Source organism: Pundamilia nyererei, unplaced genomic scaffold (assembly GCF_000239375.1).
Source record: "Pundamilia nyererei isolate P.nyererei 1_Seehausen unplaced genomic scaffold, PunNye1.0 scaffold00016, whole genome shotgun sequence".
Taxonomy (NCBI): Eukaryota; Metazoa; Chordata; class Actinopteri; order Cichliformes; family Cichlidae; genus Pundamilia; species Pundamilia nyererei.
In genome coordinates this window covers 3,668,142-3,674,061 of record NW_005187417.1, presented here as the reverse complement: position 1 = coordinate 3,674,061, position 5,920 = coordinate 3,668,142, and positions in this window count along the sequence as shown.

The following is a 5,920-nucleotide window of genomic DNA, read 5'->3' as shown; positions in this document are numbered from 1 at the left end:
ATGCCTTTCTAAAAGCGACCCTCATATCTAACGAGGCTTCGGTGAACAGGAAATGGATCAACTGAACGGCCAAATGTATCTCTCATGTTATGTGTCAGGCCTTTGCCTCATTTTTAAGGACATGACTTTCAGACATTGTTTTAAAAAAAAAAAAAATCTCTTTAAAGGTCTGGTACAAAGACTGGACTTAAAAAACAAAGGGGGGAGGGGGCAATAGGCAAAGACAAACTTCGAAAGATCTTCAGAAAGCATGGACAACTACTGCTTAAATCTGCTTTTCAGAATTACAAGAACGTCTGGTTCCTTCCATTCTCTTCCTCTTATCCTTTTCAAAAGTTTCCAGCTATCATAGTCGTGATAGGCGGGGTGCAGGTCACCAGTCTGCAGCAGGGCATGTCTGGTTCTTTGGAAACAAAATATTAAGACTGGCTCAAGACTTGCATAATGCGGCAAATGGTCATGACAAGGCGGCATGCACCAGCACCCAGCCATTCATATCTGCAAAGACATCCATAGAGTTCAATAGGGAGAGACGGGAAGGGAAAAGATATCTATAACACAGAAAACCAGCTTTTCTAAAGTTTGAATTATTGGATGCAGAACGAGAAAACGTTGCACTGAAAAGCTTTATTGGAAAATTCAGTGGGCATGAAAAAAGTCTGACTTCAGCGAACATTTCAATAAGCCACAATTTGAGTTACAAAGTGCTAAATCAGTCACCTGTGGAGATTTGAGAAAAAGAAAAATGCTCTAGGAAAAGCAAAGAACAAACCAAGAAAGTGTCAAAACATTATAAGCTTTGAAAAATAATCATTTCTGTAAGACATGCAGATGAGTTATCGACTTGTGGGCTCTGTCACAGTGAAGTAAAGTGACGGCCGTGTGAAGCTGTGTGTTGTTTTTTTTCCTCAAGTGGCTCAATCAGTCGACTGAAGCAGCATAAACAAAATTGATCCACGTCTTAGGTCCCCGACAAGGTGACAGTCGGAGCAGGAGCCTGTGCAGGCAGGAACCGACAGACAGTGCTCACGTTTTATTGCCCACATTTCATGAAAAATATAGCAGACATAATCACAAGTGGTATATTCTGCCAATCAGCAATTAAAATAGTTTTTACAAATACTGTACATTAAATTGTACAATCGCTTCTCAAAAAGAAAAAAGAAAAAGACAAGATTTTGAAATATAACATTTGTCGAATCCATTTCACTTCATGTACACGTTTATTTAAGAAAAAAAAAAACCACTTTACCAAAGACTTTTTGTACAATTAGGGACAAAAAATAATTACAATATGATAAAGCTGTGTTTATTGTACCATCCATACACTGTATGAAAGATGAATGAATTACCAGTCATTAGCCATTGAGCATTTCATGGAGTATCATCTTTTCTGAATTTTAGAATGACCAAAACGTGCAAAACAGACTTAACGTTTAACTCTGCATCATTCCAATTGAGTGACTGAGAATAAACTCATAAGAGTTTGTGTCCGTTTTCACCATAGACGTCAACAGGAAGAGAGCTCTTTATCCAATCACACATTTTGCCCTCTAGTGTCCATTAAAAATAATGGAGGCATAAACCAACTCCATTTGGGGTTCACTTTCTGACACACAAGCCGTGTTTGACTTTTACACTGTCATGGTGCCACCACAAGTGCAGTTGAAGCATGGCATAATTAACACACAAGGTTAAATACATATCTTAAGACACGTTAACACGGCTCATCTTTCATTTCTTATACAGCAGGTATTAAAAATTGAATTATAAACCATAGAAAACTGTGAATGAGACTGTGTAGAACAGATGCTAGGAGATTTAATTATCCCCTTGCTACTGTGCAGTGAGGGAGGAAAGAAAAACTCAGTCAACAGACATCAGTCTCAGTAAATGTTAAACTTCCCTTAAAGCCAGCTGCTTACAGGATTCAGCTTCTGCAAAACTCTTTGTAAATTATATGTGGGAAAAATAGAGATTATACAGGAGACAAAAGAGAGAGAGGCTATGGCAATGTTTGTCTGCCAGTCGGTCAAACAGTTTGGTTCATACTGAATCTCTCAACTCTTTGACGAGCTGGTGTGACAATGGTTATGCCTTGAAAAACAACAACAAAAACGGGAAAAAAGCTAATATAGCAAAACAAAAATAGCATCTTTCAATTACATTTTTTCAACATGACGTTACACAATATTAAGACGAGAAAAGGCTCAGAAAACAGGACACAGATTTAATTCTGTAGGAAACAATTTACATTAAAAATATTTACACCACTTTTTGTCATCCACCCACCCTGATTAAAAATACAAGCCCGACTTTTAATTTTTCTGTGCTCAAACTTCCACTCCAGCAGCAGTAATTACACAAAAGAGGAAACAAAACCACCAAAGCACAATATACATCCAAACAGGCACAGCAGAACAGTGGCAACAGTAGTGTACATTCAAATATGTGGGTCAGTATGGCTCTCTGGTGGATGAAGCTTATTAACATGATGTTTGAGCGGACCCATTATGCTAATTTCTAGCTCCATATCTTTACTCTTGGACTCTACTGGAGTCCCTTTGTTGTTCACAGTTAAAAATAATGTTCATTTATCTTTTGCTTCGCACTCTAAAACAACTTGTTTTGATTCCTTTCCTTCTCCTTTTAAATAACCTTCCTTGATTGTTTTATTTGCATGTAACAACCAAAGTCTGAAAGGCAGGTATGCAGGGCTTCTGTGGTCATAACGATAGATGGAGATAATTAGCCTCAGCCTAAGCGCATTATTTGAAAATTTGGCCATATTTAATATGTGATTAAAGACATTAAATTGATTTTCCTAACACTTGTTGCGCATAGCTTTTTTTTTTTTTTTTTTTTTTTAAATCCTTACCAAAGTCCTTTAGTCCTTAGTAAGATAATTTAGTCCTGTATGTGCTGAAGAAGGTTGCCCAGGGAGAGGGAGGTCCAGGCTTTTCTGCTTAGGCTGCTGCCCAGGTGACCCCGATTTGGGTAAGAGGCAGAAAATGGATGGATTTTAAAAATAATTTTGTTTTGCCGTCAGATGTGGAATACTCATTTCTGCTCTGCCCAGATCAACTTTGCAAAACCCATAACATTGCTGAAGGGTGTTTCTTCCAACTCTGCTTTTAAATTTTCATTTGTGGCCATTTTAAATGTCAAAATCAACATATCGATAAATGGCTAATATTGGCCATCAGTCAAGACTGATGATTTCGTTGGGACCGATATATATTGATCAAAGTCTAACTGTAACAGTATATGTCAAAACAAGAAAAGCAACATAGGACCACTTTACGAGTGGGCCTTGACATTTCATCTAGTTCAAAAACAGATACAAATCAGAAGCAGTCTGTGATCAACTATCTTTAAAGCAGTGCTTACAGTGCACTGGATCAGTCTATGAAATAGATTTTTTCCTATCATTACCATAAGGAAAACAGGCATCCCATATGGCCCTATATAGGCATATGATAGATCTGACATCTCATGATCAATAAACAAAAACTGAATCAATCATCATAAATTAGAATAAATCACATATTTAAAAAAAACTGTTAAACAAAATCACAAATCATAATTTATTTTAATGTTCAGAGTACAGAATAAAAACTACATTGCACAAACTTTTGAGAAATTAAAAGGTCAAGGAAACTGGCAAACAATCACACCCAGGACAAATTAATATACTTTCACTAAAATCTGACCAATACTCTAGAAGGAGTAGTGATTCGTGTAAAAATTTAAAAGTGGTCATTAAATGACCAATATGCCCTCAGTCTGGTTTCATGGTGTGCAAGTTTCACTAAAATATGACCAATATTCTTGGAGTAGTGATTCTTGTGAATTGTGGACAGATGGACGGAAGACACGTTGCCATCAGTACCTTGGATAGACGAGTTTTAAAAAATACAAATCTTAAACATGTCATTAGAACATTAGAATGGCCAGCTATTTGTTGTATTAGCCCAGTAAAAGGAAACCATAATGACCGATCACATTTACCACATATTTTTAACATTTGTTTTTGACGAATAGGCCATTTTACACTCCTGTTGGCAAAGGGTCCCTGAGCCATGTCAAACCCACGTGTATATGGACTATCCCTCATAGCTTCAGTCTCTTCACTGTCAAGCATTAAACAGATTTTTTTTTCCTGCAAGCTTTTTGTCAGACTAGTATCTCCGTCTATTTCCACCATAAAACTTGAGTATGTGACAGAGTCCCAGGGAAGACGTCAGGAGATAGTAGGAAGTCATTTGCATTCATAAAGAATGTATTTCGGTGGCAATGCAGCATGGGCTTCAGAAATTCTTAAAGACTTTCTATAAATACATCATTGCCAATTTACATGGGTCTTACAAGAATCTCCACGACTGCTGTGGTACCAAAACTGAACAAATTTAAAGTGACCATGAAAGCAGATTGATTTGAGTCAGTTTCAGCCAGTTTTGCCTCTGAGGGAAGTCTGCAAAATCTGGCTGTGACATTTGGCTTTGTGAACAAATATCCTGAATGAAAGACTTTTGAATCCTCTCCACAGTCAGAGTTGAGGGAGATACGCTGTCGCCTATTGAACCCAGCACAAATTTGTTAATTAAACTCTCAAACCCATAAGCCACAATTTCAGCCTACACAGTACTAAACTAGGGGAAGATGGTCCAAATACAAGTAATGCCTTTGTTTTCTGGCCCACATGAAGCTCAGAATGGCACTGAAAAATACAGATTTACAAAATGTTTAGTCAAGGGAAATAAAGCATATCTGATGGAGTGGCTTTTACTTTAGCTGATAACAGAACAGAACTAAAAAGGAACACATTTCTAGATAAAAACAACCAAACAATGAGCTCCTGATCATCTGATACAGAGCTGTTTGCAGAGGTTGTAGGTGAGCGCCACCGCTGTAATGAAGAGAATACCTGCTTCCTCTTATAACGTGAATTTGTCGCATTAGAAACTCACCAGCCAAAACACTGCAGTACAAGAATGTGTTGTACTGGTACTCCATACAGAAACAGTATGATGTTTTATTGAATCCAAGTGCTCTAGCCCTTGAATATAACATGACCTCCTTGTTTCCAAATCTAATTTACAGAGAAAAATGATATCAGGGCCAAATACTGGATATTGGAATGATAATGTTAGTAGGTTTGTTTGCATCTAAACTCAAAGTAACTACCAGCTTAAAACTGTATGGCAACCATAGAAATTCCCCTTTATGGAATATATTGTGCTTAACAAGTCTATTAAACAATCACTGAGTGTTTATTCCACAGCTTCCCTAAATTACCCACATTGGTAATTAGTCATTTTTATGCCTTTTAACCAATATGTTTTTAATGCTGCAAATGCAAATATATACGTATATATTTATATATATTAATTTAAGAAGCCAAATTCCATTTATTTGCATTACTGAACACAAAAAATAGATTATGTGATTGAACATTATGCTTAAATTCTGACTTCCTTCAAGTCCAGTTTGCCAGCTCAGATTTGGGTATAAAAATAAGAATTTTGTTCAAACTTTTCAACGATTTCTCAAATATTTGTGTTTTCTTCTTTTTGTGACAGGCTAATAAATTTGTTAAGCACTGCAAGTGCAAATATATTCAATATCACAATAATATATCTATAATAATAATAATAATAATAATAATAGTAATAAATGGCTGCATCTCCCTAAGCCCGCTTGTGTCCATCTCCCCTTCTCAAAAAAAGTGAGTTCTTCCTTCCCCCTGTGGCCAAGGGCTCACTAATAGGGGTTCTCTATCAAACAGTTTAGCATCTTCACTTTGAAACATAAAGTGCCTAAATATACAGTAAGCATTAAACTTCCTGCCAAATACTGGCTGATCTGCTAACATAGCTTCAAGGGGGGGCAATTGACACTTTGTGTATTTATTTATTAA